This window comes from Panicum hallii, chromosome 8, assembly GCF_002211085.1.
Source record: "Panicum hallii strain FIL2 chromosome 8, PHallii_v3.1, whole genome shotgun sequence".
Classification (NCBI taxonomy): domain Eukaryota; kingdom Viridiplantae; phylum Streptophyta; class Magnoliopsida; order Poales; family Poaceae; genus Panicum; species Panicum hallii.
Window position 1 is genome coordinate 38,339,614 of NC_038049.1, and position 16,435 is coordinate 38,356,048.

The window sequence follows — 16,435 nt, forward strand, 5'->3', positions numbered from 1 at the left end:
ATGGCACTACGCACGCACAATCATGTCGTGCCGGCTAGTTGGGCACGACGGCCTAGCATTTCCGTGTCGGCAGCGGTGGTGGCATAGATGAGGGAGGCCGGGCGAGTCGGCGGCTGCGACGGTCAGGTGCAGGGGAGGCCGTCAGAGCTCAGGCAGGGGGGTGGGGAGCCATCGGTGGCTGACGTCCGGGGAGGCAAGAGCATCTGTCACCGCACGCTCGGAGCTCAGACGCGCGCGAGAGAAGGAGAAAGTGGGTAAGGATGGCGGCTGAGAGTGATGGGGATTAGGGTTTAGAGAAGAATATTTATTTAAGAAGTTTATAACGGGCTGAATAAGGCTAGGGCATTAGTCGTGTCGTGTTCAGACCGGCATCGCATGCCGGGGTTCCGGCCCATGCATGGCACGGCGACCGTGCCGGGCAGGCACGGGCACTATGCCCACAGTATCGGGTTGGTCCGGGTTAGTGTTGTTTTTTTAGTGTCATATCTAGTGCGGCCCATCAGGCCTGGCCAACTTGGCCATATAGATATGGTATCGCGTAGAAGATAGATAGGATTCCTCCATTTTTAGAGGTTGTTTGGATATTTATTTTCATATAAATACTGTACTATATTTCATTGAGAAACTTAGCACATGATTTCTATATGAATTGGGTAGTAAAATAGCTAAATAAAGAGCCATGTCAAATACAATTAATAAACAAGTAAATTTAGTACAAAAATAATGAAAAATATTTTTTTATTTCCATTGACGTTACCTTTCAACTGATTCAATAACCACCGAACTCTCACTCAACATTTCAGATATGCTAATTAACCATTTTACGGGGATCAAATATGCATGCACGTACATAGTTGGCTTACTTCCCGTATCATCTTGGCTGTGTATCTACTACTATACGGATCTCAAATACATGAGTGTGCGTAAACCAACTTCTTGCGGGAGTCAACTAGTGTCGGGAGGAAGCCTTATATGAAAAAAAAAGTATCACTACTATCAAACGGCTTATAGGTCCACGCTAAAAGTACCACAGCTACTGTTGCAACCGGTACTGATACCACATCTTTTGGTATCGGATCGTGGTGCGGCCCAGTATCAATGCCCCATTATTAGTATCGGATCGTGCCACGATCCGGTACCAAAAGTCCTCAAGCTCTTTAGCACCGGGTCGTGGCACGACCCAGTACTAATACACACACCATTAGTACCGGGTCGTGGCATAGTACTAATACCTCCATGGGCATTAGTGCCAGATTGTGGCACGACCGAATGCTAATAATTGATCATTAGTACCGAATTGTGCCGCCTCTCCCTATAAATATAAATACCAGACCCTCTCCCCCTCCACGAGCTGCCATGAAGTCAGCATGGCAGCTGAGTGATGGGAGGGGAATTTTAACAATTTTTTTCTAAGAAAGGTTAGCAATTTTCTCCATGAGTTAGTAACTAATTTTTTATGTAGTTAGCCGATAATTTAGTTTATAATTATTATATATTTGATAATTATATTTTAGATTTAATTACTAGTGATTTAGTTTATAATTATTATACATGTGATAATAATTTTTAGATATAGTTTATTAGATATAATTCTTTATTACCGGGTATTTTAACTGGTGACCATGAGTTTTGGTATTGTAGTACCGGTTGTAGAATGGGTGCTGATATCCTTTTTCAACCGATGTTGATGGTGTGTTTTCTAGTAGTGTATCATCTCCAGTGAGTAACCTTTTACCTATTCTTTCTTCTTCCTTTTCTTTCCGGCTTGCACCATTTCTTCCAGAGCAGATCCCAATCGGTCATTGAGCGCTACTCTAGCGACGCTGGCGACAACTAAATCCAGCATCCTACTTTCTTACTTTCTACTATTTGTAAGCAATTGTGTATAGCCAAATAGAATCACAGAAAAATGAACGCGTGCCAAGGCCTGCGCAAGGTACTAGTACATGAATGTGCGTAAACTAACTTGCGGAAGTACTGCAACTAGTGAAAACATGCTCCGGAATGTCCGTAATTTTCGGAGCTGAACCTTGGGCGATCTCGCCGGCGCCAGCGATCCCCCATGCGGCCAGGCTCGCCACGGCGATCGAAGCCTGCTCCGCCGCTAATCGCTCCGATTACGGCGTCCACACCCCACCCACCGACTCCGAGTCGGCGGCGGCCACCGCAAACCGCCGGTTAGCCATTCCGGCGCCACCGCCCACATAGGTTCCGCAGTGCCGCCTAGGTTTTAGTTTTGGATCGCTGGGTTCCACCGCTGATAACCTCCCCTCTTCGCGGCAAGATCCTTGTCTATGAGCGCCCTCCCAGGGATTCGACCACGATGGTTGGGATCCGCTAGGAATTCCTTCACCCAGTACGTATCTGGGGTTCTGCCTGCTCCTGCCAAATTCAAAATGGCTGGAGGCTCGATGAGCAGCTCTCTGGAGGAGGTGTCTGATCTGCTAGGATGCCTTAACCTGACTGCTGAAGAAGAAGATGTAATCATCGGTAGCGATGACGAAGTGGAGACGGAGGCTCCGATGATGGAATGGTCGCTAATCGGGAAGGTACTGTCTCCAAAACCTGTCCATGGTACGACGATCTACCGCGCCATGAAGCCTGCATGGGGAACCCTAAGGGGCTGTGGGTGCAGTCTGTCGGCGACAAGAATGATAATCTGTTCACTGCGGATTTTGAGGGAAAAGCGGAGAAGGACCGAGCATTGGAAGGGTCGCCATGGATGATTGGCAAATATGCAGCTATCCTGCAAGATTATGATGCGACGCTTAGACCTTCTGATGTGTGTTTTGATCGGATGAGCATTTGGGTTAGAATTCTTAACCTCCCCTTTGGATGGATGACTGCAAAAAAGGGGGGAGAAGGCAGCGCGAGCTGTTGGCCTTGTGGAGAATTGATGTAAATGAGAAAGGGAAGGCGAGTGGTTCTTTGCTCCGAGCTCGAGTGGCAATGGAGATTAATAAACCACTCAGAAGATGCCTGTTTTTGAGGGACGAGGTGAGGAAAGCCAATGTATGGTATGAGATTCAGTATGAAAAACTGCCCTTTTTCTGCAAGTCTTGCGGGATTATGGGTCATTCTGACTTGGTCTGCCTGAACCTGGCCTTGCGTGACTCAAACGGGAGGCTGCCCTATGATATTGAGCTTCGCGCGCCAGATGACAGCAAGAAGAAGAAACAGGCGAGTTTCGGCGAGATGGCTTCCGGGATGTTCAGTGCGGGTTCTCATCCCTCAAGGACGAGCGGGCGGTCAGCATCCCCTGGAAGATCCAAAGGCAAGTCCTCTGAGAACTCGACAAATCATGTTGAGCTGGGTGAGAAAATTTCCTCCCTGTTAAAGAAGAAGATGGAACATTCACACCGCGATGAGGAAGGTGGGAGTGGTGTGAAGAAACGTGACTTGGATGGCAAGGCTGGTCAGCACCACCGGAAGAGAAAGCCTGTGACAGATGGCGAGGTCGCTGGTAGAGGGGTGCATGCCACCGGAGAGCAGCACGGCAATTGTGCCATCGGGTCATGTGAGCTCCTTGCTAAACCAGCTCCAGGACTCGAGTAGAAATCAAGACAGAGATGATGGCCTGAAGAAACCGAGGATAGCAAACACCTATACACGATCGGCGGCTGCTGCCAAGGAGCAGTCCCGCCGGGCGCAATGAATCTCCTAAGTGTGAACTGCTGGTGCTGCGGGCGGCCCGAGGCAGTTCAAGAACTCCGCCTGCTGGTGGAGGAGAAGAGGCCCGCGGTGATGTTTTTGATGGAGACGAGGATGGGAGAGGAGCGTGCCCTGAACTTGAAACGGTCTCTTGGCTTCCCAAATGCCACCGTTGTCAAATCAGAGGGGGAAAGCGGGGGACTAATGTTGCTCTGGCGACATGATGTTGTGGTGGCTGAACTGAGCAAGTCGAAGTCTCACATTGACGTCCACTTGTCGTGTGAGTCCTTGAGGATCTCGCAGTGGCGATTGACGAGTTTCTACGGGGAGCCGCGGCGGGAATGTCGAAAGGAGAGCTGGTACCTCATGAGAGCGCAGTCTGCTTTGCCTTGGCTGTGCGTAGGAGATTTCAACGAGGTGCTGATGGTAGAGGAGCACATTGGTGGTAATGATAGGGAAGCATGGCAAATGGCCGCTTTCCAGGATGTGGTCGATGATTGTCATCTGACTGATCTCGGTTATCATGGTCTCCCGTATACCTGGGATAACCGGCAGGATGGGAGCAGGAACGTGAAGGTACATTTGGATCATGCCCTTGGGGATAACAAATTTATGGAGAGATTGAGAGACACGGAGGTGTATCATATCCCACTGACGGAGTCAGATCATTGCGGTCTGCTGGTGGAGGTGAGGGAGAAGGTGTAGGCCGGAGGATGGCACGGCCGTCGGAGATCTAAACCTTTCCCTTATGAAAACATGTGGAAAAGCCATGGAGAGTATATGGAGTTTGTCAACCGTGCTTGGGATCTGGGACCGGGTTCATTCAATCTCTCTGCAGTTTCTTCTGCTATTCTGTCTTTGCAAAGTTCCTTAAAATCTTGGGATAGGGAGGTGTTTGGCTCAGTTAAACAGCAGGTGAGAGTCCTACGAGCTGAGTTGGAGACAGAGAGAAGCCATTCCTTGTATCGGGGGCCTTCTGACAGGGAGCATAGTGTGATGTCCAAACTGTCCGGAGTGCTGGCTCGAGAGGAAACGATGGAGTGACAGCGGTCACGAATAACGTTGTTGAAAGATGGTGATCGGAATACAGATTTTTTTCAGGCCAAGGCGCACGCACGGCATCGGGCTAATAGGATCAAATCTCTTGTGAATGAGGCTGGTGACACGGTCACTAACCAAAAGGATCTTGAACGGTTGGCCTGCGACTTCTACCAAAACCTGTTTGCAGCACAAGATTACCTTGACCCTGAGTTGATATGTTGCCATGTTCAGCGGAAGGTTACGCCAGAGATGGTGAATGTTTTGGATAGGCCCTTTACCAAGCAAGAGGTGGAGCAGGCGCTCTTTCCGATGGCGCCAAGCAAAGCCCCAGGTGCTGATGGTTTTAAAGCAGGGTTTTTCCAAACTCAATGGCAGCTTGTCAAGCCTTGTGTGGTGAATGCTATGCTGGGCTTTCTGAATGGAGGGGATTTATCGGAGGAGGTGAATAGAACAATTCTTGTTCTCATACCGAAGGTCAGTAACCCACACAATTTATCACTGTATCGACCTATTTCTTTATGTAATGTTTTGTACAAGCTGTGTTCCAAAATGATGGCAAACAGATTGAGGTTAATTCTTGATGATATTATTTCTAAGGAACAAAGTGCCTTTGTACCGGGGCGCTTAATCACCGACAATGTGCTCATTGCGCATGAGTGCATACATTATTTGAGGAATATGAAAGGTAAAACAGGAGGTTGTGCTCTAAAACTCGACATGGCCAAAGCTTATGACAGACTCGAGTGGAGATATTTGAGGGCGATCATGGAGAAGCTGGGATTGCCAGATAGATGGTGTTCTCTGGTTATGAAATGTGTTACTTCAGTTTCGTTCTCTGTCAAAGTTAATGGGGTGTACTCAGATAGCTTCAGTCCATCTCGCGGCATAAGTGAAGGTGATCCGATTTCGCCCTACCTCTTTTTCTTTGTTCGGAAGGACTTTCATGCATGCTAAAAAGTATTGGGCCGCGATACATATCTAGAGGGGTATGGGTGAGCAGGAATGCTTCTTGGATTTCACATCTCCTTTTTGCAGATGATTGCCTGATTTTTTCTCCAGCGTCAAAGAGAGGAGCTGATCCGTAGCATCCATCTTGGATGAGTACAACAAAGGTTTAGGCCAGCTGGTGAACAAGAACAAATCGGCAATTTTCTTTAGCTCTACCTATGAGCAGGAGGTGAAAGCTGAGGTTCATTCAAGTTTGGATATTCCAAATGAGGCCCTTGGTGAAAGGTACTTCGGTCTCCCCACAATTGTTGGTAGAGGTCATGTCGATGCCTTTAAATATGTGCCAGCTCGAGTGAGGGGTTTTGTTGGTGGATGGGCAGAGAAATCTCTTAGCTGTGCGGCCAGAGAAGTTCTACTTAAAGCCAATGCTCAATCTGCTCCGACATACCCGATATCTTGTTTCAAATTACCCCCGGTGGTGTGCTGCGGGATTGAAAGTGCATCTAGGCCCCTAATTGATTTTGGTGATTCTTGACAATCACAATTTGGGATATGATGCTTTGATGAAGTTGTGTGCAGGAATAAAATGAAAAGAATTAAGAAGAAGACAAAAAGAAGGTCCCCAATTCAAATATGTATGGTGGTGGAGTTCACTGGTGATTTAATTCAAATTTTCATTTTGAATTTGAGTATAGGACCACCGTACTATAAAGGGGGATGCTGTCGATTGATCTAGGTTGTCAAAGTGCTTCAATTTGAGATGAAATACTTTTTTGAGAAAATCTCCCTTCCAAGCTCATCTGGGTCGGATGATCCGGCCCTAGGCCGGATGATCCGGCCTGCCAGCCAATACCCTCTACCCCAGGCCGGATGATCCGATCTGTCGTGCTGTTCCCCTCCGCCCTGGGTCGGATGATCCGGCCCTAGGCCGGATGATCCGGCCTATATGCCTGAAACCCTCTGTTGCCGGCCAGATGATCCGACCCCTGGCCGGATGATCCGGCCCTGAGAATTCTGGAGAGCTTTTCGTGCTTAAAGTCCGTGCTGGGTCGGATGATCCGGTACCCCTCAGTTTACACATAACGGTCACTTGAGGAGGGTGGGGTATTTATACCCTCTCATCCCCTCATTCATGGCTGCTGCTTCCCACGACCTAACAACCCTCCACAGCATTGATTTCAACTCTCTCCTCCATCCAAGAGCTTGATTCTTACAAAGATTCACCTAGGGATTGAGAGGAAGTAAGATTTGGGTGTGGGAAGAGAGCCCTTCGCGGGCTTTCGCTTGTTCATCTCAAGAAGCATTTGAAGCATCCTTGATTCGTCGATTTGCGTTTGTTACTCTTGGAACCCAGCTCCTAAACGGTTAGAGGTGCCGGAAAGCTCCCATTCCCTTATGGTTTGAGCTCCCGGAAGTTTGTATTACCCATCTCTTTGTGAGATCAATAGTAAGTAACTCAATCCTCCTTTGTGGTTGATTGTGGAGACTTGGGGCTAGTGACAGCCCGGCTCTTTGTGAGCATCTCAACGGAGACGTAGCTCCTTTGTGGAGTGAACTTCGGATTAAATCTTGTATCTCCATTTACTTATTGTTGTTCATATCGTTCTTGAGCTTGTTTCGACCCGATCTACTAGATAGGTGTAGATCTTATATATTGGATTCCTGCATAGGCTTTGCAATACCTTTTACCAACTTTGTATTCAAAGGAATTTGTCAAAAATTAAGTATATTTTGAATTTAGTTGTTGGTCATTTTCTCCCGGCAGGAAGATCCGACCTTAGGCCGGATCATCCGACCCCCGGAAGATCCGACCTTGTGCCGGATCATCCGTCCACTAACGATTTTGTGCCTAGGTTTTCAGGAAAATTTGAACAAGGCCTATTCACCCCCCTCTAGGCCTAGTGTTGGTCCTTTCAATTGGTATCAGAGCCTAATCCCTTGATTAAGGCTTAACCGCTAAGGGAAACACACTATGGCCGGGATCGGTGATAACTCCCGTATTGGTGCATCCTCCGAGAAAGAACATGTGGTTGTAGAATCATGATCAGATGATGATGACGACTTTGCTATAAGCGATGTTGATGAGAGCTTGGAGGAAGCGGAGAAGAAGAAGAAACGAAGTGAGAAGATAAGAAAGAAGATTGCCGAACAAGCCGAGAAGAAAGCACAAAAGCTTCTCAAGAAGAAGTTGAAGGAGAAATAAATTCTTGCAGGACTTCATGCGGTGTCTCATTCATATGAGACTTCTTCCTCTCATAGAACTCTTGATCCCGCTAACATTGCTTTTACATCGGTTCCAATGGGAAAAGTTCCTCACTTTGATGGGAGTGACTATGCTCGTTGGAGCGATGATATGAAAATGTACTTATATGGTCTTCATCCCTCTCTTTGGACTATTGTGGTTGTAGGTGTGGATATCAACGCCAACCCCCCTCACACAAAAGAGCAAGAACACGACTTCTTCCGAAATGCACAAGCCGTGATGGTTCTTCGAAGCTCTCTAAGCTCTTATGAATACAACAAGATAAGAGGGCTTGAAATTGCAAAGGACATTTGGGATACACTCCAATTGTCTCATGAAGGAATGGATGTGGTCAAGGAAGGAAAGATGGATGTTCTTCAAGGGGAACTTGAATCCTTTGTCATGAAGAAGGATGAAAGTCTTAAAGAAATGCATGATCGCTTGAAGCTTCTTGTGACCGAGATAAGGATGCTTGGTAGTAAGGATTGGGATGAGCACAAAGTCACCAAGAAAATGCTTAGAGCATATGCACCGAAGAATCCAATGCTTGCAACCATGATCAGAGACAAGAGAAAATTCAAGCATATGCTACCCATGGAGTTGTTCAACAAGTTGCAATTCCATGAGATGAACAACTTGGATGTGTCAAAATCAATTGAACAAAGTGAAGTCAAAGCAATTGCTCTAAAGGACGAACCAAGCAAGAAGAATGAGTCAAAAGAGAAGACCTCAAAGTCTAAGAAGAAGGAAGACTCAAGTGAAAATGATAGCACCAACGAAGAGACCGCCATGATGGTGAAGAACTTCAAGAAGTTCATGAAGAGAAGAGGTGACAAGAAGCCGGTTCATCAAAGAAGATGTTATGAGTGCGGCAAGAAAGGTCACTACATCGCCGATTGTCCTCACAAGAAAAATGACAAGGAGGACAATAAATCAAAGGACAAGTACAATGATAAAGAGAAGAAGTACAACGAGAAGAGTAAGGAATACAAGAAGAAACATGGCAATGCCCATGTTGGTGAAGGTTGGGAGTCAAGTGATGACTCCGGCAAAGAAGAAATAGCAACTCTTGTTATTCAAGCCCCTACACCAACTCAAAGACTCTTCAACAACTACTCTGAAAGTGATGATGAATCTCCCATTTGCCTTATGGCTCAAGGGACCAAGGTATTAAATGCTTCCGCTCCTCCATCATCTACTCCCTCAATATCTAGTGACATAGAAGATAACCTAGATGAAGAGGAGGCCGAACTAGAAAGAAACATGATAAATGAATTTGGCAAAAAGGGCTATAAACAAATTAAAAAGCTAATAGAGAAATTGGAAAAGAGAAAAGAGACTCTCGAGAGGCAAGCAGACTTACTTATCCTTGAAAAGGAAAGAAACCTTGCCCTTAAGAAAACTTGCCCTTAAGAAAACTCTAGTTGAGGAAAAGGTGAAGGTTGATAAATTGACACTTGACTTGTCAAGTGCCAATGACTCTCTTAAGAGAATATCAAAGGAAGCATCTTTAATTAATGACTCTTTTGTTAATTTAAAGAATGCACATAGTGAGCTTCAAGTAAGGCATTCAAGCCTAGAGGTCAAATATAAAGATCTTGAAGCTAATTTTGACACTCTTTTGAAAAATGCCAAAACCAACTCCAAAACAACTCATGATCCAAATGTCTCCACTAGTGAAGGTTGATCAAGATGTTATTCAATTGATATCAAATCTTGTGAAACTGACCTTGTTAAGCTAGAAGAAAAGATCAAAGCGAAAGATGCTCAAATTAAGGATTTGAACAAGTTGGTTGACATGAGTAAAGCTAAAGGTAAGAGTGTATTCGAGTCACATCTGGCATATAGGGCCGAGAGATATCCTAGTATTAAGGATGGACTCGGATTCATACGAGGTGGAAAATCAAATGGCACAAGAAAAATAAATGGATATGAGGTGCCCTTGTTCAAGAGAGGCACCAATCTTGGAGAGTTGATGAACATTGCTCATGGTACATCAAGGGTGAACAACATTGAAGCAAAGCCCTTGGTTAAGATTCTTAGCAAGGTTACCATGGACTCAACCAATCTCAAGGAAAAAGAGAAGATCATTGAGCGCAAACCATCTTCTAACTACACAATTGATTACACGGTCATGTGGGATCAAAATGGGAAGATGATAGTCAAGTATGTTGGCGCTCATGCCCAGAAAATGATGAGAAGTGTTTAGGTACCCAAGATGTCTCGATCTAACCCTCAAGGACCCAACCTTATTTGGGTACCTAAAATCAAAACTTGATTTGTTTTGTAGGCATATTCCTCCGGTGGCCCTACATGGTTGCTAGATGGCGGTTGTTCAAATTATATGACCGGAGAGAAGAAAATATTTACAAATCTTGAAGAATTTGACTCGCCTATTGAAAGAATCATGTTTGGCGATAATAATTTTGGTGATGTTGTTGGTCAAGGTGATATCCCTATCTCAAAAGATTCATCACTTACTAATGTTTATTTAGTTGATACTTTGGGATACAATTTGTTGTCTGTTTCACAACTTTGTGAGAAAGTCTACAATTGTCTCTTTACTAATGAGGGTGTGACCATCTTGAGATGGGAGGATTCCTCTATTGCTTTTACAGGTCGTTTAAAGGGAAAACTTTATTTAGTTGATTTCACAACTACTAAAGTGGAACCTAAGACATGTTTAGTGGCAAAATCTAACTTGGGTTGGCTTTGGCATCGCCGGCTTGCCCATGTTGGCATGAGAAACTTGGCCAAACTTCAAAAGGGTGAGCACATCCTAGGACTAACAAATGTTACTTTTGAGAAAGACAGGTTATGTAGTGCTTGCCAAGCCGGGAAACAAGTTGGTGCTCCTCATCCACCTAAGAACATATTGACTAGTTCAAGACCTTTGAAACTACTTCATATGGATTTATTTGGTCCAGTTGCTTATGTTAGTATTGGTGGGAATAAATATGGTCTTATGATTGTGGATGATTTCTCTAGATACACTTAGGTATACTTCTTGCAAGATAAAAGTGAAGCTCAAAGAGTTATCAAAAAGTTTATTAGAAGAGCACAAAATGAGTTTGAATTGAAGATTAAGAATATTAGAAGTGATAATGGTTCGGAGTTTCGGAATCTCAATGTCGAGGAATATCTTGATGAAGAAGGGATTAAGCATGAGCTTTCAGCTCCTTATACTCCTCAACAAAATGGCATTGTTGAAAGGAAGAATAGAACTCTTATTGAGATGGCTAGAACTATGCTTGATGAATACAAGACTCCGGATTCATATTGGGCCGAAGCAATTCATATGGCTTGCCATGCCGTGAATCATCTCTATCTTCAAAAGTACTTGGGCAAGACTCCATATGAGATCCTCACCGGTAATAAGCCAAAGGTGCATTACTTTAGAGTCTTTGGTTGCAAGTGTTACATTCTTAACAAGAAAACCAAAAGCTCTAAGTTTGCACCTAAGGCCGATGAAGGTTTTCTACTTGGTTATGGTACTAACAAACATGCCTATCGCGTCTTCAACAAAACCTCCAGGTGTGTTGAGGTCACGGTAGATGTGAAATTTGATGAATCAAACGGCTCTCAAGTAGAGCAAGTTGAAAATGATCTTGTAGGTGATGAAGAGCCTCCAAACCAATCCATCTTGAAGATAGGTCTAGGAGAAGTAAGACCTCATGAAGATCAAGAAGAAGAGCAAGCGGAAACCCAAGCTCCGAATATTTGTCCTAATCTTAATGTATCATCATCAACAAGAGTTGAACCACCAAGTTCCTCTCAAAATCAAGATCAAGCTCATGGTGACGATCATGATCGTGGCAATGATCAAGGGGGAGCTAGTGGCGAAGATGCTCAAGTTGATGATTCTCATAATGAGGGCGATGATAATGAGCCTATTCAACGCCAATCAATATTTCCTCACCCAAGAGTTCATCAAAGCATTCAACGGGATCATCCCGTTGATAATATCCTTGGGAGTATTCGAAGAGGGGTAACTAATCGTTCACGTTTAGTAAATTTTTGTGCATGTTACTCGTTTGTTTACTCTTTGGAACCTCTTAAGGTAGAAGATGCTCTTGGTGATGCGGATTGGGTTATTGCAATGCAAGAAGAGCTAAATAACTTTACAAGAAATGAAGTTTGGGAGTTGGTTCCAAGGCCCAAGCAAAATGTAATTGGTACAAAGTGGGTTTTCCGGAACAAGCAAGATGAGCATGGCATTGTCACAAGAAACAAGGCTAGATTGGTTGCTAAAGATTTTACTCAAATTGAAGGTCTAGACTTTGGTGAGACTTATGCTCCAGTGGCTAGGCTTGAGTCCATTCGTATTCTTCTAGCCTATGCCGCCCATCATGACTTCAAGTTATATCAAATGGATGTGAAGAGTGCATTCTTAAATGGACCTCTCTCTGAGTTGGTATATGTAGAGCAACCTCCGGGCTTTGAAGATCCTCAATTTTCCGATTATGTGTACAAGCTCCATAAGGCGCTCTATGGGCTCAAGCAAGCTCCAAGAGCATGGTATGAATGCCTTAAGGAATTTCTTCTTAAGAATGGCTTTGAAATGGGCAAAGCTGATTCTACTCTCTTTATTCAAAAAGTAGACAAGGATTTATTTGTTTGCCAAATTTATATTGATGATATTATCTTTGGTTCTACTAATGAGAAGTTTTGTGAAGAATTTAGTAGAATCATGACAAAGAGATTTGAAATGTCTATGATGGGTGAATTGAAGTTCTTTCTTGGTTTTCAAATCAAGCAATTGAAGAACGGAACTTTCTTATGTCAAACAAAATATACAAGTGATATGCTCAAGAAGTTTGACATGGCAAATGCTAAGCCCATCAAGACTCCTATGGTTGTAAATGGACATCTTGATCTCAATGAAGATGGAAAACCGGTCGATCAAAAGGTATATCACTCCATGATTGGATCTCTTCTTTACCTTTGTGCTTCTAGGCCGGATATCATGCTTAGTGTGTGCATGTGTGCAAGATTTCATGCCAATCCTAAGGAATATCATTTAATGGCTGTTCAAAGAATCTTTAGATATTTAGTGCATACTCCAAACCTTGGCTTATGGTATCCCAAGGGCTCCACTTTTGACCTACTTGGCTACTCCGATTCGGATTATGCCTGTTGCAAGATAGATCGAAAGAGTACAACAGGGACTTGCCAATTTCTTAGTCTGTCCTTGGTGTCTTGGAGTTCTAAGAAATAAAATTCCGTTGCGCTATCCACCGCCGAGGCCGAGTATGTTGCAGCCGGTGCTTGTTGTGCTCAACTACTCTGGATGAGGCAAACCTTGAATGATTTAGGTTGTGAGTACAAAAAGATTCCTCTCTTGTGTGACAATGAGAGTGTCATTAAACTAGCCAACAACCCGGTCCAACACTCAAGAACCAAGCATATTGACATAAGACACCATTTCCTTAGAGACCACGAAGCCAAAGGAGATATCACACTAAGTCATGTAGGAACCGAAAAATAACTAGCCGATATCTTCACAAAGCCTCTCGATGAGCAAAGGTTTTGTTCTTTGAGGAGTGAGCTAAATATTTTGGATTCTCGTAACTTGGCTTGACTTGTTATATACACTTTGTGTTGATGCTTAGACTAAGAAAATTTCTTTTGTGTGAGTTCTTCAAAAATCTTTGGTGTTGAGATCTTTGGATCTTTCCTTGGCTCAAATGATCATAGTTATGTAATGATGAATGTGGCTGATCATTTTAAGTCAAGGGTCTTATATGTCCATACTTCCAATCATCTTCGTTGAATCAATTTCCTCAAATCAGCATCACCTAGGCTCTTATCTCTGGTGGAAGTCGGATCATACATCTCTACACCGGATCATCCGACTCTCTACTCTGTTTCCCTCTGTTGACCGTCGGATCATCCGGCCCTACACCGGATGATCCGGCCCCTTCATCCGGGTCGTATCTGCTTCGTACCGGATCATCCGGCCTCCCACCGGATGATCCGGCCTCTTCCCTCTGTCAGCCTTCGGATCATCCGGCCCAACACCGGATGATCCGGCCTTGGCGCTTCACCTATATAAGAACCGACCGTTTGGAACCCTAGTTTTCATCCTTATTTCCTCCGCCGGCCACCTTTCTCTCCAAAAATTTGCGCGGCGATTTTTCGAGGATTTCTTCGTGCCCTCTTGTGCCTTGCTTCCCCCACATCGGAAGATCCGGCATTACTCCGGAACTTCATTTCAAATCACGCAGGAAACTCAAAGGTATTACTTTCAAAATCTTCTAGCCCCGATCTCTCAATGTAGGATGTCTTATGCGATTTCCTCCGGTGAATCATCTTCTTTACCCATATAGAGGTCATGCCTAGAGTTTCATACGTTTTGGTGGGCTAGTTTCTCGGATTCATGAATCTGGGGTTCATCCCCGAGCAGGGCCGGATGACCCGACGGTGGGCCGGATGATCCGGCGCCAGGATCATCCGATCTAGGGTCGGATCATCCGTCCCTGCCCTGAGATGCACAACAAGTTCATGAATTCATCTCGTTCTCTCGATCCATATCCTGAATTCTTGTTAATCTTTTGATCTAGATGGTGAGGGAAAAGGTGACAAAGAAGAAGGGTCCTCCCACCGACTCCGAATCCACAGAATATGAAACCGGCTCCGACAGAGAGGTGTATATCAAGGAAAAGACAAGGAAGAATACCGCTCCTCGGAGAAATGTTAGAGGACGAGGTGCACAAATTCCTCAAGGAAGGGGCTCCACGGCTGCAGGTAGTTCCAATGGCCGTCCTAGAATGAAGCAAGCTAGCATTTGCCGTCCACCCGATGAGTACGATGATGACGTCGATCTTTCATATCTTGAAACCATGGTTCTTAGCATCATGCGTCCATCTCGTGGCGCTCATGACCCCTCAATGGTGAACTACAAGAGGGGTGGCAACTCTATATCAACACTTCGCTATAGTGAAGATCCTAGATACGTTGAGTGCAGCTTCTTTAGAGATGTTCGCTTTTGGTTTCCTCACCAAGCTGATTGGTATGAGTCCGTCATCATGACCAAGAAACATGTTACCACTGAGATGAGGTGGATCGATTGGGACTACTTGAAGCGGTTGTCGTCACCGATCAAGGAAGTGGTTGATGCTGTATATGATCGCTGCAGGGAGATGGATCTTGTGGAGATCATGAGTTTCCGATGTGATTGGAATGAGGAGGTTGTGGCTCAATTCTATGCCACACTTTTTGTTGAGCAAGATGGGCGAACTATCCATTGGTCACTTGGAGGAAAGCGCTTCAGATATAACATGGCTCAGTTCAGTATCTTATTTGATCACACCGGAGACTCTATGGTCTATGGAGTGGCTATATTGTGGGTCGTGACACCTCCAAGGTTGACTTGCATGAAGGTAATGAGCTTGAGCCCTCCAAGATGCATTTCATGTATGATCGTGCTTTTGGAGATATTGTGTATGGGCAAATCAAGGGGCTCACTCCGTCCTACAAGATGCTCAACACTCTCTTTAGGTTCACTCTCACTCCTAGAGGTGGTGACTCCGATAAGATATCCTCCAGAGCCAAGAATCTTCTAGCTCAAATGGCCCCCGATCGTCCCAAATTTGCTGTCATGGAGTTTATTTGGCATGAGATTATTGCCTGTTCATCTGATCCATCCAGTGCATGCCATTATGCTCCATATGTCTTCCACATGATCAAGGTGGCAACTCAGCTCAACATTGTGCCCAACATCACTCACATGGCCTATCGGTCCAACAAGGGAAAGATCGAGCAGACACTTCACATTGCCAGTCATAGCACGGGGATTCCTGCTTCTGGACCCTTTCCGGGTGCCTATGCTTCGAACTTCACTCCCGGTGCATCATCTTCACGAGCTGCTCCTCCTTCACCTACAGGACCATCTACCTCTCGCCGGGCAAGGCTTCCAAGTCAAAGCAAGGCAAGTTATCCTTTATTGCTCAAGGGATTTTTGCTTGCTTTAATATGTGTCACCAAAATGCACATGAAATGTGAGAACATAGGCGATATATGGATGAGGAACTCCTCAAGATGGAAAGGAAGCAAAAGGAATTAATGGCCAAAGTTGACATTCCTCACTCTCCTGTTCGTGAGCCTCGAGACTTTCCTTCTCCACCACCCATCTATAATCCTTGGGATGATTATGTGCCTCAAGAATATCAGTTTGGTGATGATGTTGAGCTTGATTATGGAGGACAAGAGATGCCTTTCCAAGGGGGTCGAGCCCATAGTGATGAGGAGGAAGAGGAAGAGGAAGAGGAAGAAGGCGGCAATGACGAGACCGAGTCCGAGTGAGCCACAGCTTCCTTTTTGGTGCTTGCTGCCAAAGGGGGAGTGATATTTGGGTGTCATCGTCATTCTATCTTTATTTATGTCTTATCGAGCTCTCTTTGGACATGTAAGAACTATGTATTGGTGTTATGATTGGTGATCGTTGAACTTTTATTTGATAATTTGTAAGACTTATTTGCTAGTGTGATGATAAACTTGATTTTTATTAGCTTGATGCATATGGATGATGTAATATTATTTGTCACTTTTTGA